The following is a 17,197-nucleotide window of genomic DNA, read 5'->3' on the forward strand; positions in this document are numbered from 1 at the left end:
TTGCAGGTGTTCAGTGGGGTTTCACAGCTGTTAACATTATGTGGTTTGAGACACCTAGTACATCTGTGTAACTGTTTGAGTCGTCTGACTCTTGTGTCTCTATTAGGGTAATTAGTACATTTGTGCAGAGAATGTTTTTGATTGCAAAACAAGCACATTCCCATCCTACAGATCGTTTAGGGGTTACCGATTTAGGTAAAACAGTATTTGCAGGTTGTGATGGTTTTGTTCCTTGCATTTGCTTGTTATTTACTCTCTTGGGAGTACTTGGTGTACTCTGGGGAACCATTAATAGGCTCTTGGGAGTGCTCTTTGGACTATTAGGTCTCTTAGGAGCACCTGTGGAGTTATTAGGAGTGCTCTTTGGACTATTAGGTCTCTTAGGAGCACCTGTGGGACTCTTAGGCCTCACTGATGAATCAGTATTTGACTGATTGTTGTTACATGGATTATTAGCACCTTTGTTACCTAGTGACAGTGTCACTTTAGGAGTTTCTGGTAAGGAAACTGATGTAGGTACAGTTTTGGTGCATTCAGATTTAGCATTAATTGCTTGGTCTGCTGTATGATTGCTCATATTGCGCAAACCTGTACATATATCCTGCATTGACAGGGTATTACCATTCTGGTATACATATAATTTATTAAGTGTGTCACCAGACAATTTTCTCTGGATGATAATTTTAGTCATCCACTCAGTAGTTGGGTGATCCTCCTCTTTACTGAAAGAATTTATCAGTGACTCAAGCTGGAAACTAAAGGCTTGTAAAGAGTCAGCTGATTGTTCTGGTGAAGATAAATTTAACAATTGGTGCATAAGGTTTATAATAGTCTTCTCATTGTTAGCACTTACTTTAGAAGGCTGTTGTGAGCAATTGTGACCATTACTTGTGTTGCTTAAGGCTTCTTGTTTAGCCTCAGCTTTGATTACAGCTTCGACTGCTGCTGCAGCATTAGCTTTATCATTTTCTGGTTCAGATTCACTGATTATTGCAGCTTCACTTGTTTCATCTGCAGCTTCACTTGTTTCTCTGGGTTCTAGTGATAAGCTAGTTAATTCAGTAGCCTTATGTATTGAACTTATAGAATCCAGGAAACATTGAGAAAAGTGGTCTGAAATTTGATCAGACTCGGTAAACAAATCATCACATGAAGCTGTATTAGATGAGAGGTTAGAAAATGAAGGTTGAACTTCAGTTATTGATCCTGTATAGTGATCAGCATTGATTAGAGGATTCTCCTCGTCTTGAGGTAGTTCAGGTATTTCATCTGAACTGAGTGTTAACTTGGATACAGGTCTATTAATGATCTGATCTACCCACTCGGGAATATCTTGTTTCGCAAGCACCTCCTTATATCGGTCTAACCTGGTTTGAACAGAATGTTCATAGTTATCGAGATCAGATTCTGTTAGACGCAAGTGGTCTGAGACAGTATGACCGACTTGGAGTAAATTCCTGTCGGACTCGATTACAGTCTTGACATGATCATATTTTTGGATGGCGCTCCTTATGTAACTTGCTAGTCTATAGACGTCACCTGGGTCAGTTTCGACACAGAAATGACATTTCATAAGCAGTTTTCCTAAGGGACGTTGAAGAGCTGTCAAGAATCTTGCATTCCTTTCTAAAGGATTCATTCTTGCGGTAAATTGAGCCTGATAGGGCTTATGTAGCTAATGGTATAGCTATAGTCTGCTCCTTGATGCAGAGCAGGTATAATTATTGACAGCCTGATAGGGCTTGAGGCTGGTTGTAATTTACCTCATTTAGAGGTTAGCTACCTACCTAATAATAAGCAACTAAGATTTGAGTGGTACCCTGGTCTCACTACAGGTGTTCCTCAGCTTAGCTCTTCCAAATCAGCTTCGGATGGGTAGTTGACTTACAGTAACACTCAAAAACATACATAGAAATATGCAATAAAATAATTACACAATAAATGGTTAATTCCACCCTTGATAGGGTCAGCACAAAGGAATAATATATATCACTAACTAGCTCAAGCCTAGTCGTGAGAATTTCTACTTGAGAAACTACAACTATATTTAGTCTGTGCTTGTGCCAGATTCAAGACAATCCCAGCCTAAATTGCTACCTACTAAGGTTGGCAAAGATTGTTATGGTGCAGTAATGTGCAAATAATTGTGCTGTGTTTTTGGGTTTTTTGTATTTTATATAATATACACTTGTGTAATTATGTGTATAAGAAATTAAATGAACACAAAAGAATTAATTGTGTTTGGCAAGTATTCTACTGCCGTAAATATTACCTAACTCCTAAATGTACTCCTAATGGTGGAATAAAATATTATCAGGGTTAGTAATGATTAACTAGTATGAGATCAGTAATTTATATTAGTATACTGGATCCCTAAATGTTAATGATCCACTGACTTGAGTGAATCAGTAACTATAACATGGATTCAGGCTATAATGGACAGTCTGCTGACAGCCACATATTGAAACATTGGTATAGCCTAAATGGTTAATACTTAATTGGTGTTAGTGATTAATATAAGGTTATGAGCTGTTGCTCTTGGTGACCTAAAGATTCTACTTCAGTATGAAGTGTAGGTCTAAATGTTGTGGGTAATTGGTTATGACCCACTGAAGCTACCTTATACATGAGGTGAAAGTAGCAATATGTTAGTGTGATCTAGACTATCTGATGTGTTACACTGTTAGTTGACACAATTAATTAAATAGTTAGTCTAGCTTCTATCACACAAGGATTAGTTATTATTGATTAATAATTTAATTATAAATTTAATGCCTATCTGGTTCGAAGGACCATAATGTGGGACATTTGGGGCTTGAATCTGATTATTTAAATATTAATGTAGTAAATTAAATTACGAAGGACCACCCACTTTTATAGTAAAGAGGGAAACTGAGAATTTCTGATCATTAGATAATTCCTAGATGAACCAGTAACTATGGATAAAATACTAGAGAATATGATCATAGAAATAATTAATGGGCTGTATAATTAAATGAATCAAACCCTCAAACACCTACATTGGGGGGTTATTACTGGAGGTAAGTACGTCCAGGAATTAGTGTGGTTTGTTCACTAATTCAATTAATAATAATCTAATCCTATAAAATTATATTGAAACTGATATCATTACCATAAATGGGAACATAAATTATAAGTATAGTAATGAGAGTTACAGTAAACACACATTAATCCTGAGGAATTCTGCATATAAAAAATTGCAATAGATTCATGAAAGAATATAAAATCTTAGCTTAATGATGATTCCTTTAGACAAGCCAATGGAGTTTCCTCTAATTCTCTGGACTCGGTTGGCTGACAAATGGGACGGATTAACATGGGAGAAGACGTCAGGAAGGTTTCTTCTCACGTGCTGCAAGACAAATATTTACAGTAGCAACTAATTTAACTACTGAATCTCTATATTCAAGAAATTGAGAGTTACAGGTGACAAAATTTAATCACCTGTTATTAGATGTTATCGTGCGTCATAACGGTCAATCACCCAGCTACTACAAATCTCTTTACCAGATGCATCACATAAAGGGAATATACTTAGCTGAAAGGGCACTGTATAAGTTTTAAGATTGCCGTAATTCGCGTCCCCAGGCTCCGGCTAAGCCTATCCTGGATAGTGGCGCGCTTCACTGGCTGGTCACGTGTCGTCAAGAACCAGGTTAAAAGGTTCCTTATCTGACACCAGCACTAGCTGAAGATATTATCTGCAAGGTTATTCACGCCTCACAGTGGCGACTTTCATCTGAGGAAGGATAACGTCTGCCCTAGTGGCTGGGCAATGGCGTCTCCTGGTGAGTACGGTATGCGCAGGTCTGCCTCTGAGGGGCTCTCCACGTGTACTGAGTTGGTCCTCCTCAACCCACGTCGCGTCGCGCGTTCATAAAACAAATTATGTCACGAACATTAATATTTCTCACATTTATGCTTGAAACGTTGAAGACTGGACGGGTTTATTATTTAGAGGAGGAAATTATTATTATTTACCAATTTAAGAATAGTAAATATATAAGGGAGAGGAATTAATGTCTCCCCATGGCATTCACTGGTAACGTTAACTTTTATTACGAGATAATCGCTATGACTCCAACGCTCTATTCGGCTTTTAGTTGGAGGTCAATTCATCTGCAATTAGTATACAGTAATCAATACAGTAATCAATACAGAATTGAATTCAATAGAGAATTGAATTTAATTCTCACATACATTGGATATAATGTGTTTATTGTAAGGAAATCTGATGCAATACTGGCGTCGGGTGACATGGGAATTCTAGCCTACTGCACAGATGAAATTATTAGTACATGAGAATTCTACGTGTTGTTAATTTTACTTACTACAATAATTAGTAGAGTTAGTAATAAGTAATGAGAATACAACAGTGTTGTATTCGGTGTTGGAAATATCCAACAAGATGAACCACACCATCCTTCTCGCGATAAGTTTTACAATACACTAGAAGATGAAGAGTTGCCAGAAAAAGATTATAAACAAGCCTTAGAAATTTTTGATTTGGCTAAATGTCGCCACATAGACGAGTATCTACTCCTTTACCTCAAAGTGGACACAGGTTTGCTAGCTGATGTGTTCACAGTCTGGCGAGATACAATGCTTGTTCTCTACAAATTAGACATTTCCCACTACATTTCTTTACCCTCATTTGCTTGGGATGCATTCTTGCTTAAATCGAAAGTTGAACTTGATGTTGTGTCAGACCCATTGTTATATGATTTACTTCGTCGGAATCTCCGAGGTGGGTTCACGAGTGTGACGAGACAGTACACGAATGTGGAGAACCAGCATACAGGCTTAGATCTAGGGGAAGATAGTAGCTACATCATTTACCTAGATTTTAATAGTCTTTACGGGGCGTGTATGAAACTGAACTGCTCCCTCGTGGTGGGATACGGAAACTGACACACAATGAGCATGACGTGCTGCTAGAGCGAGGCTTGGAGAATATCCCATGTGATGGGTCCAAGGGATATTGGGTGTTGTGTGATACACTGCAGGTCTGACCAGAGGTAGCTAGGTATACAGATGAACTGCCCCTTTTTCTTTCCCATACCTGCATTACCGAGGAACACATTTCATCCTACAGTAAGAATATTCTTACAGAAGAAAGTCGCGGTCTGCCTAAAAACAACACTAAATTAATTGCTTCTCCCTTCCTCAGAAAGACTACCTGGTTAGTCTGGACTTGTTAACGTTCCTCATGCGCATTGGATTAGAAGTAGCTAAAGTTCACGACATCTACGAATTCGAGCAGGAGACCTACCTAAAAGACTATATTGAAACCAATGTTCGTGAACGTGCGAGCACCAAATGCGCGATAAAAAAAAAAGCTTTCAAACTTGTATCAAACTCTTTATATGGAAAGAGTCTCACAGATGTATCTAAATATGGAAACAAACAATATTTGGTCACAGATCGTAGACATTTCCTGAAACATGCTCGAAACCCATTCTTCAAGCGGAGTCTTTTGTTAAGTAAGGATCGTGTGATATGCACTATCAAGCAGAAGTCTCTCCTAGTCAACACTCCTACGTACCTGGGTTATCATATACTTCAAATTGCTAAGAGGCGACTCTATGAGTTCTGGTATGATGTTGTCAAACCCGCGTATGGGGATAAAGCGAATCTGCTATATACAGACACAGACTCTTTCATCATTAAACTTGACTGTCAGGATGTGTTTGAAGAGTTGAATAAGTCTCCTCTCTTCGACTGTATGGATTTTAGTAATTTTAATGACACACATCCATCCTACTCTAAAGCGCGAGAAGGTGAACTAGGATTGCTCAAGTCAGAAATAGGCTCTAAGATTATTAACCAGTTAATTGCTCTCAGACCTAAAACATATTCGTTCACCACACATGATGGGGAGCACACTTGTAAGTGTAAGGGCGTGCCATACCATCTACAAGAGAAACTCTCACACGACTCGTTTCAGCACACTCTTGAAACAAACACTTCAATTTGGTTTGTGTCGAGATCTATACGCAACGTGCAAGGAAAGATTTGTACATGTTGCAGTACCTGCAGAGGTTTGTCGGCATTTGACGATAAACGTTATATTTTAAGCCTCACACAGTCCCTAGCGTATGGTCATCCTGATATTTCCAATAACAATGATGATGAGATGGATGTAGAAGTAAGTAATTATCATAAGAAGGCACCAAACCGGGAAGGCTATGTAGCACCATCAAATGCGCAGAATAATCAGAGGGCGCTAAATATCACCAAGGATGCCGATACGAGAACAAAAACGCATAAGACGAACGATATCAAAAGTATCCAAGTCACCAAGAATTCTATAGAGGGACAAGTGACCGCGAGGGGCGGTCGGAAAGCAAGACACACGCTCGTCATGGAAGTCAGGACATTCAAGAAGGACATGCACGACTGTAAGAGGGACAATGCAACTAGGACAATAAGGAGCAGGGCGGCGCTCCATCAAGTGACCATGGGTTAAGCGAATATGGCCAAAACGCAACCTCGCCAGAGCTGTTTCCCATCGCCGGTTACGGTGGTAGGAGGACGGCCACGAGGAAACACAACATTTAAGAGTACGTAGTTTGTTACCAGTAACAGACGACCAAGAAGCCTGCCAACGGGTAAGGACGGAGGAATGGATAACCGGGTAAAAGTCGGAAAATGGAATACCTTTACGAGAGATGGGACAAGAGCGGAAAGCTTCCTTGGCGGCAGCATCCGCACGCTCATTTAAAGACACACCATTATGGCTGGGAACCCAACAAAACTCAACCGACTTAAATTTACTGTGAACAAGAAACAGCCAATGCTGGATCTCGACAACTACTGGATGAACCAGATTAAAGGACCCGAGAGCCATGAAGGCACTACGAGAGTCAACAACAACTACAAAGGAAGACTGACAACGAGAAAGCAGGAGACGAAGAGCATAGAGAATAGCATAAAGCTCCGCTGTAAAGATGCTAGTCTCCGGAGGTAAGCGACACATATAAGTGCGATCAGGAAAAACAACAGCCAACACCGTCCGCAGACTTGGACCCATCGGTGAAGACAGAAACGGAGCAGGAGTGAGAAGAAAAGTGCTCAAGGAAAAGGCGTTTTAGAACCGTAGGAGGGGTAAAAGCTTTAGTGATACGGGTCAAGGAAGTACAAAACCGCGGAAGAGGGACTCTCCATGGGGGCAAAGAAGGAACAACACGAGGAGAAACATTGGAAATACGAACGGAAAGAGAATCCTATGGGCGAGATAACCGGAGAGAAAGTGGGAGGTGGTGAAGAGGAACAGGAACCGCAGGAGGGGTAAAAGTTAAAGCACGACAGAGGCAAGAGGAAGGATGTTGTAAGGACCGCGCAAGATAGCGAAGACAGTAGCGATCACGGCGGTCCTGGAGAGACAGGAAGCCAGTGTCAACATACAAGCTAAGGACGGGAGTCGAACGAAAGTCACCAGAACTGAGGCGCAACCCAGTATGGTGCAAAGCATCATGACGGCGAAGAGTAGAAGGAGAAGCAGACGAGTAAGCAGGGCAACCATAATCGAGCTTAGACAGGACGAGAGAGGAATGTAAAGCAAGGAGAGTGCGCCTATCTGCCCCCCAAGAAGTATGGGACAAGACCCGAAGGAGGGTAAGGGCCTTAGAGCACTCAACACGGAGGTAAAAGATATGGGCAGACCAAGACAAACGAGTGTCAAGGAATAACCCCAAAAGTTTCGTGGAATCTTTGTACTCAAGGGGATGACCATAAAGTGACAAAGAGGGACGAAGAACGACCCGTTTCCGCGTAAAAGTCATGGCACAAGTCTTAGAAGTAGAGAACTTGAAGCCATGATCGGTGGCCCAAGACGACACGGCATCAATTGGAAGTTGAAGCCGGCGCTGAAGGAGAGGCAAATCATCACCCCTGACAGCAAAGGGTAAGATCATCGACATAAAGAGCGGAGAAGACACCTGAAGGAAGAGAGGAAAGAAGACCATTGAGGGCAACCAGAAAAAGAGTAGTGCTCAGAATACTACTCTGGGGCACACCTTCGTATTGCTGAAAAGAGGCAGAGAGAGCGGTACCAAGGCGCACCCGAAAGGAACGACGAGAGAGGAAGCTGCGGAGAAAGAGAGGGAGATGACCACGAAGGCCAAAAGAATGAAGTTGAGATAGAATATGATATCGCCAACTGGTGTCGTAAGCCTTTTCCAGGTCAAAAAGGACGGCAACAACGGAGGTCTTTGCAGCAAAAGCAGTATGAATATAGACCTCCAAGTTCACCAGGACATCTGTCGTGCTGCGGCACTTGCGGAAACCAAATTGAGAAGGGGAGAAAAGGTGATGGTGTTCCAGGAACCACATCAGACGAACGTTAACCATATGTTCAAAGAGTTTGCAGACACAACTTGTGAGGGCAATAGGGCGAAAGTCCTTAGTGGAAGTACCCAGCGACCCCGGTTTGTGAACAGGGAGGACAACGGCATCGAGCCAGTCCTCAGGGACTGACGACGACTCCCAGACCCGATTATACAGACAGTAAATACTGAGACATGCACTGAGGGAGATGGCGAAGCATCTCATAATGAATACCATCGGAGCCCGCCGCCGTAGAACCGCAGAGGGCCAGGGCAGAACGAAGTTCAGAGAAAGAGAAGGGATCATTATAGGGAAGCTGAAGACGGGTGCAGAAATCTAAAGGACGAGACTCAAGGACAGGTTTACGAAGAAGGAAAGATTGGGGAAGATGAAGACCAGAGCTAACAGAAGAAAAGTGGGAACCCAGTTCGGAAGCGACCTGCAACGGGTCCGCCGCAAGAGTATCATGGAGGTGAAGGACCGGTGAGACATCGGGAACGAACTTACCCGCTATCTTGCGGATACGCTTCCAGATCTGGGGCAGAGGAGTTTCGGACATAATTGTCGAGACATAAGATGCCCAACATTCACGTTTAGCCATACGGATGGCCCTACGGGCCACCGCACTCGCTTTCCGAAAGAAAAGAAAAGAATCGGCCGTCTGCCGACGGCGGTGCCTCTTCCAGGCTGAACGCTTACAGCGGACAGCCCGAGCACAATCCGCATTCCACCAGGGAACGCACTTCCGCGGACCCCGAGAGGAAGAGCGAGGAATAGAGCGGAGGGCAGTGTTGAAGACAGTGTCATGAAAAAGGAGGAGAGCACGAGGGAGAGGCAGAAGGGAGAGGTCAGAGAGAGCAGCACTGAGGGTAAATAGGTTCCAGTCTGCCTTAGAAAACTGCCACCTAGGGAAAGAGAGGGAAGGGCGAAACGAGAAAAAGGAAACAAGGATAGGGAAATGATCAATGCCATTGAGGTCATCAAGAGCCTGCCACGTGAAATCTAAGTAAAGAGAAGAAGAGCAGAGAGAAAGATCAAGAGAGGAAAGGGTGCGAGTCCGAGAGTCCAAATGAGTGAGCTCACCAGAATTCAGAAGAGACAGGGAAGAAGAGAGGAGAAACGGCTCAAGAAGGCGACCCCGGGTATTCGTCAAAACGTCACCCCAAAGAGAATGACGACAATTGAAGTCACCCAGCAGGAGCACAGCTCCGGCAAGGAGTCAAGGAGGTGTTTCAGATCAGGAAGAGAAAGCGGGACACTAGGGGGGAAATAAATGGAACAAACTGTGTACCATTTCCCCACAAAGATACGAGGAGCAGAACAATGGAGAGGCAAAGGAAAAAGTAAAGGAACAAAGCGAACATCAGCGCGAATCAAGAGAGCAGAAGAATTTGGAGCCCCAGCAATGGCTGGGGGGGGGGGGTGGGGGAGAGAAAGGAATAGCCACGAAAACGACCAGGACGAGCACCAATCATCGGCTCCTGGAGACAGACGCAAAGGGGCGAAAACCGTGAAATCAGAAGTTGGAGTTCGAGGAAATTGGCATAATAACCTCGAACGTTCCATTGAAGAATAGACATCGACGAGAAGAGAAAGGACAACAACAGAGAACAAGGAAGAAACAAATGCGAAAGAGCAACACAGCACGTTGAAGAATATCAGGGTCTGGATCAGGGTCAGCAAAGTCAGGGTTAGGGGGCATGGGTAAACTGAGCAAAGATGGAGGGAAGGAAGCGGGAGAACAGACCAGAGGTGGGTGGGCAGGGTCCGGAGGAGGAGGAGGAAGAGGAGGAGACAACGGAGAGGAGCAGTCAAGGACAGCAGCAGGAAGAGGGGGACTAGAAAGAGGGGAGCGCACCTCAGCAAGAGCAGCAACCGAAAGGGAAGCAGGGGCCAAAGAAACCTCCATAGCAGGAACAGGGGGCGCAATCACTGAAATGGGAGGGGAAGGAGCAACAGAGCCAGAAGTAGGGGCTGAGGAAGAGAGCGAAGCCTTCTTACCCACCGGGGAGGAGGAAGGAGAGGAGCCAGGCTTACGCTTCTGACTTAAAGGGACCGGTATCCCAGCAACTACGTACCGGGCAACGGATTCCAGTGTCTCAACAGAAGCTGAACGAGAGCACACACGACGGCCGTTAGGAGAGCGATGGACATCCGCCTACACCGACAGGCGGCGGGGAGAGCCGATAGATGGAGGAAGAGGATGGGAAGGAGGATCGGAGGGAGACGAGGAAGAAGACACAGGAGACATGACAGACCGGGTAGAAAGAAGGGGAACCCCAGACAGAGGACCAGGAGGGGGACCCCTCGGGACAGCATGCAAAGGAACAGAGGAAGGGGCAGTGGGCGTATCAGGGTCCAAGGCCCGAAAACGGTTGTGAGTCTGAGGAAGGAGGGGAGGATGAGAGGAAGAGTGCAACACGCGAGCATAAGAGATGTTAGTATAAGGCGGGAGCCGGCGAACCTGGCGCCTCGCCTCAGGAAAAGATAAACGCTCCCGGTGCTTCAAGGTGAAGACGGCTGCCTCAAGCTTGTAATGGATACATGCACGGGAGAATGTAGGATGGGCCACACCGCAATTGAGGCAGCGAGCTTGGGGAGAAGTGCATTCCGACTTAGAGTGACCTTCACCCCCACACAAAGGACAGAGAGAGACAGTCCAGAGCAGCGGAGGGCACCATGCCCAAACCTCCAGCACTTGTTACAAAGTCAAGGAGAAGGAATATACTCCTGGACAGAGCACCTAGCACCAGCAAGAAGGACAGAGGATGGAATGGTCCTACCATCAAAGATGATCTTCACAACACGAAGGGGTTGACGGCGACGACCACGTGGGGGACGAGTAAACGAGTCAACCTGGAGGACAGAATGGCCTTGGGCATCAAGGATATGCCGAATATCATCGTGGCAATCCTGCAGATTCCGAACACCGGTTGCAACATGGGGCGGGAGGAGAATAGTGCCAACACTGGATTCATCTGAACGTTCTTGGAGACCCGAACAGGGATCTCGCCAAGGCAAGATAAGGCAGGCAAGCGGGAAGCTGCATCCTGAGAAGAAGCAGCAACGACACGTGTACCGAGACGAGTGGGGTTGAAGGTAACAGACGCATCCACGGAATCAACAAGATGCCGATGAAGGGAGAAATCGTCAGGAGGCGCAGAATCAAGAGGGAGGAGATCAAAGTATTTGGCCCATGAAGCGAGACCAAACAAATCCTGATACGCGTCAGTGCTGGAAGGTATCGACCGAGTGCAGCCGGGGCCGAACGGCGTTGAGAACCCCCGAGAGAGAGAGGGGTCAAAAGGCGCAGTAGTCACAACGAGAGACTTAGCCGCACCAGGGGACGAAGTGGTCACCACTGGGGGCTGGAGGCTCGACCCAACCACAGAGGAGGGAGGAGGGGAGCTGGGGGGGGGAAGAAGTCAGGATGGTCAAAGGAGGAGCAAGGTCAGGGCCCAACGCAGCGGAGGGTACAGAGCTCGGTCTTCTAAAAGAGGCCGACTCGAGGGCTTGGTCGCCCACCCCACGAGCCCGAGAGGGTATAACAGAAACATTTAACGACATTGGTACGAAGAGTGATAAATTCATCCACGAATGTGCCCCCATACTCACCATGGAGCCACAATTTGAGGCAGGACTCCTAACAGGAAGCTATCGCCGATCATGCCGGGGTCCCCTAGGGGTGCATCGTGAGTATACGCTCCACTAACGCCACCTTAAGAACCGTCAGTCCGTCGAGATCGGGTTCAGTGACGAAAGGGGGATTGACAATAAAAGGTTCCCCTCGCTCGAGACGTTGGGTACTACAGTTCTACGGGTGCAAGAGTATGCCTCCTTAAGCACCCGGGCGTCAAAACAGAAGAAGTCCAAAGAAATAATCCAAAAAAAGCAAAAGGTCGGCAGGAAATGACAAGCAGATAGGAGAAGAGGGGGAGAAAAACGAAACATAATGAAAAGGAAAAGCGATCCGGCACAATTAGAGAAGACAGCAGCAGGAGTGCAAGGCCATAAAAGGACAGAGGACTGTCCCACGGAGCATCACACTCCGGCAGCCGCCCACGAAGCCCCTCATGACGCCAACAGGCCGGATGGGGAGGGGGATGGATGTAGAAGTGGGAGAGGAGAAGATGGAAGAAGTGTTTATGGAGGAGGAGGAAGTGGAAGTAAAGCAACCACAGAGACTCTACCCAATATTCCACCCCTGGAGCAAACGCGATGCTACAGCTCAGAAACTATTCAACCCTCGCTAGATTTTATGTTGTACAATTTAGTTAGTGTTAAGAAAGATGATCCATATGACTAGAACTATTTATACTAAATGAATAGGATGCTTAATATTATTGTTTGTGAACTGTAAGAACTATGATTAGTTTAAAAAAATGTTGCTGCTGTACATAAAATATGTGAATAAACACCTGTAAATGACTATGTTTGTATAAATACCACCTCAGTTCCTTAGTTTTTAGCAGTCTTAACGAAGCATTAATCATGGACAGTTCCTATGATATAATCCATGAGGAACATCTAGATATTTTCAGAGAACCATCTCGTGTTATTATTGCTGGTTATTCAAACAGCGGAAAATCCTACTTGTGCAGTAAACTTGTAAGGATATCAACACAAGTTCTCCTCAATAATTATGCGGAGGAGGTTACTCTGAATTACGATCAGATCAACAAATTAAAGGGAAGCTGATCGAGCATTCAACCATTATTGATCCTGTGGAAGAGCGAGTGATAATGACTCGCATCTTAGTAATCTATGATGACCTTTTTACAGAGTCTGCGAATTCAAAAATCGTATCAGACATGTTTACTAGGGGCCGACATTTCACGGTTTCCGTCATATTGATTACTCAAATATTTTTTCCTGGTAAATATTCGAGGAATATTAGTTTAAATGCTTCTCATTTCATATTGGTTAAATCACGAGACCTGTCACAAATTGAAACACTCGGACGACAAATATTTGGGAAAGTGGATTCAAAGAAATTTGTAGAGTTATATAAGCAAGTTATTAGCCAACCCTACGGCTATTTGCTAGTAGATCTGGGCTCGAACACTCCATCTACGATAACATTACGCGGTAATATTGTTCACGAACCGCCCTATGAGATAGTTTACCAATGGTGAGCAAGAAAGATGTATGGAACGAGTATATAACGACCCTCATCTAGCGGGGGCTTGGAGGGGTACAGAGATTGTATAAGGCCGCCAAATTAATTAACTCTAGTATAACTCTAGCCGATGTAAAGGACTATCTGAAAAGCTCTGACTCCTATACGTTGCATTATTTACAACCACATAAATTCCCTCGGCGTCGGGTGTTAAGCCCTAAACCGCGACTATTTCAAGCTATAGACTTGGCCGAGATGAGTTTATTGGACAAACATAATGATCGGAGTGAAATATTTACTCGTATGTGTAGATATTTTCTCCAGGTACGCCCAAGTAGTACCCTTACGCGCCAAGGATGGGAAAAGCACCAGTAAAGCTCTGCTTTAATTCTAGATTCACCTCATTCTCAGGGAGTGCGCAAAATTAATTCTGATCGAGGTGGTGAATTTTATAACGCCACTATGAAAAAAATGCTGGCAGCAAGGAAAGTACAGTTATATAGTGTATTTTCTCAGGAGACTAAAGCTTCAATCGCTGAGCGGTTCATACGTACTTTAAAAGGTAAACTTTACAAGTTTATGACGGCGCACAACACTTTAAAATACATGCAGGCTCTACCAGATATTGTGAAAACATATAATTTAACCCCACACAGAGGATTGAAGGGGAAGACACCTGGAGGTGCACGCTCTATCCTCGCCCAGCGAACACGCCAAACAATTTGATTTAATGTATAAAAGCCCGAGCAAATCAAAGAGAACTGTCATTCCTCGATTGAGTGTTGGTGATACAGTACGCATCACTCTATCTGATCGCATTTCCAAGTTTAAGAAAGGGTTTAAGCAGCAGAACACCCGAGAGATCTTTACAGTTACACGTATTGATCGGAGACAACACATCCCTTTATACTTTCTAAAAGATCTGAATGGGGAAGAAATTGATGGTGGCTTCTATAAACAAGAATTAACACCACACATTTGCCTCAAACCTTTAATATTGAGAAGGTATTGGGACAACGCAGAGTCTCTGGCAAACTCCAGTATAAAGTTAGGTACGCAGGTTATGATCGATCATTCGATCAATGGATTGATGCTGCTGAGATATTACATTTATAATGAAGAAGCCCTTAGTTTATAAATACAAGGAATTGATCCAACTATTATCAAAACTTCAGTATTCCTCGAGAAAGCAGTTGATTGAAAAATTGAAGAAACCACATATAAATTGTTTATCAGAAATTTTTAATAACTTTAAAAAAAAATTGCCCGTGCCTGACAAGGTCGTTAAAAAGTTGAAAAAATATAAATTGCTTATTCGGTCACTAGCCTGTAAGAAACCTTCTGTGTCAACTAAGAAACAGATATTAACCAGCAAACGAGGAGGCAGTATTTTATCCATTATTTTACCAATTGCAGCTAGTTTAATTACACGGTTGTTCAGTAAGTAAAGTAAAATGAAAGCCTTTTATCTCGTACCGTAAAATAGTGGACAACCGGAAAGCTGCACACAGCCCTGCTTACCCCACTGTGAAAGCTGTTGCTCAACATCTTACTGTCAAACCGCCCCCTCCTCAGTTGCATACCAACCCTTCCATAAAACATTTAATAGATTTGAAGTTGAAAGTGCGAGATCATGAATATGGAATCCTTGCTAAACCATTATGATGCTACTGGAATCGTTCGTTGGGATCTGAATGGAAATGTATTGGCTCCAGTATCTGGCATACATATAATTAATGACATTATACATAAAATGACTGTGCTTAAATCTGTTTTTTTACCGGATAAACTCCCCATTGCTCAACTGTTTTTCACACTAACATCTACATCACGAGATTTATTCCGTAATACTACGGCAAGCAGTCAAGTGTATGAGGCTCCATCTGTTAAGAGAAAGGCAACTGCAAGATTGATCCTCACAGTAAAAGGAATGCTTCCTGGATCGTATATTAACAGGTGAGTGTATATAAATGATGTAATGTGTAGCTGCTTTACTAGGCAAAAAGCGTCTAAGGAGACAGAGCGATGGACACTCACGTGATATACGCCACCAGCGTATCAGATACGCATTTATTCCCCAATAACATCCCCGCATCTTTCCAAAATCGATTGTTTAACCAGCTAGAATTAGATCCCAGGAGGAGTTATGAAATGTGTCTACAAAAATTACTCCTCCCCACTTCCCATTACGTTATTAAGCGTGATAATCCTGAGGCATATATACGTGTAGGCGTTACGTATGAGAAAGTGGGGAGGGGAAATACATGCATTCAAAGCATTTATTATCATCTGATGTTTTAGCCGGAACTATAAAAGAAATTAATACCACGATTAATACAGAAATAGAGGCCATATTTTCAAGTAATGCTAAACTGAGTTTTTTAGGAAAGTCATTAAAACAATTTTCAGCTAAATATGGAACGCATTTTATTAAATATGATTCTTCCTCCAATCGAAACAAGTTCACTACTGTGATTAGTGAGAGAATATTAGCTCTGCAACGGGGCATAAAAACATCAGTAGAGTTACATTATCATTTGGAACCGCTTTTGGGAAAGTGTTGGGCTAGTTCCAGAAATAGAATATGATATTCGCAAAACGTCAGTATGCCTCGAGTGTAGTTAACACATGTCTATTCCCGCCAATGCCTAGAGGAGGAGTTGATATTCTGTGTGTTTATTGCGATAGAATCTCTTCTACTAGATATGGAAACCAGTCTGTAAATATTTTGGATGTAATCTCCCTAAATGGAAGTGATAACAGCAACAATAAAAAACTATATGTGCGTCTTAACACTAACATGATAGACAGCGTCAGCATCACTATTAGGGATCAAGATGGTAACCCAATACATTTTGATGAACGTGGGTGCACCATAGCAGTCTTGCATGTACGCCCCGTTGCAGGAGGTATATAACACCAACGCTTTCCCGCCACTCCTCATTCGTCTGAAACAAGCGGAGAAATGCGTGTCCACTTTATTCCCCCCGCTGTTGAGGAATTATACATTCTGTTAACCCCTCCTAGAGGTGGGGGACTGATGATATACGGATTTTCAACAGCAGTAGACGTTATATGCGTGGAGGAGGAATATTTTCCTTTTTAAGCGGAAGCGCGTCGAGCAGCGCCCTTTATCATGAGACTCTGGCCCCGGCTGCGCTTAGCTTGGGGCAGAACGTACTAGACGACATTAATAATGACAAACAAACTTTCAAACAATCTCTTAAGAAACGCGGATTGAAACATTGAAAGGAGAGGGGAAAATGATAGGCGGAGAGTGCAGAAAAAGAATAAACAAACAAAAAAATTAGTAAACATCAAACGTTTTACTAAAGCGAAATATAATGATGTGCTGTCATAAATTCTTCTCACTCGGTGGTGTTGTCTAAAGCGCGAACATGGCCGGATATAACGCTCTGGGCCTCCAGGTGCCATTAGAACACTATACAGCTGCTGTTAGTGAAGCCTTTCCTAAAGTATTTTCCCCTCGATTGGTAGAATCAACAATTGCAAGCAGACAAACGGTGGATGTATTACCTGTGAATTCTGGGGTCAATAATAAGTTTACAGACACCTACCTATCTGGAATTCATCATCAAGGGGTGAATGGCAACTGGTGGATTTATCATCTATAGCTTTAGTTGTCTATTGATCTAACCGAAGAAGATGGAAACACCTTTAGGAGATGCTAAAAACGTTTCGTTGGTGAATGGATTATCGCAAACTCTA

Source organism: Procambarus clarkii, chromosome 89 (assembly GCF_040958095.1).
Source record: "Procambarus clarkii isolate CNS0578487 chromosome 89, FALCON_Pclarkii_2.0, whole genome shotgun sequence".
In the NCBI taxonomy this organism is placed as follows: Eukaryota; Metazoa; Arthropoda; class Malacostraca; order Decapoda; family Cambaridae; genus Procambarus; species Procambarus clarkii.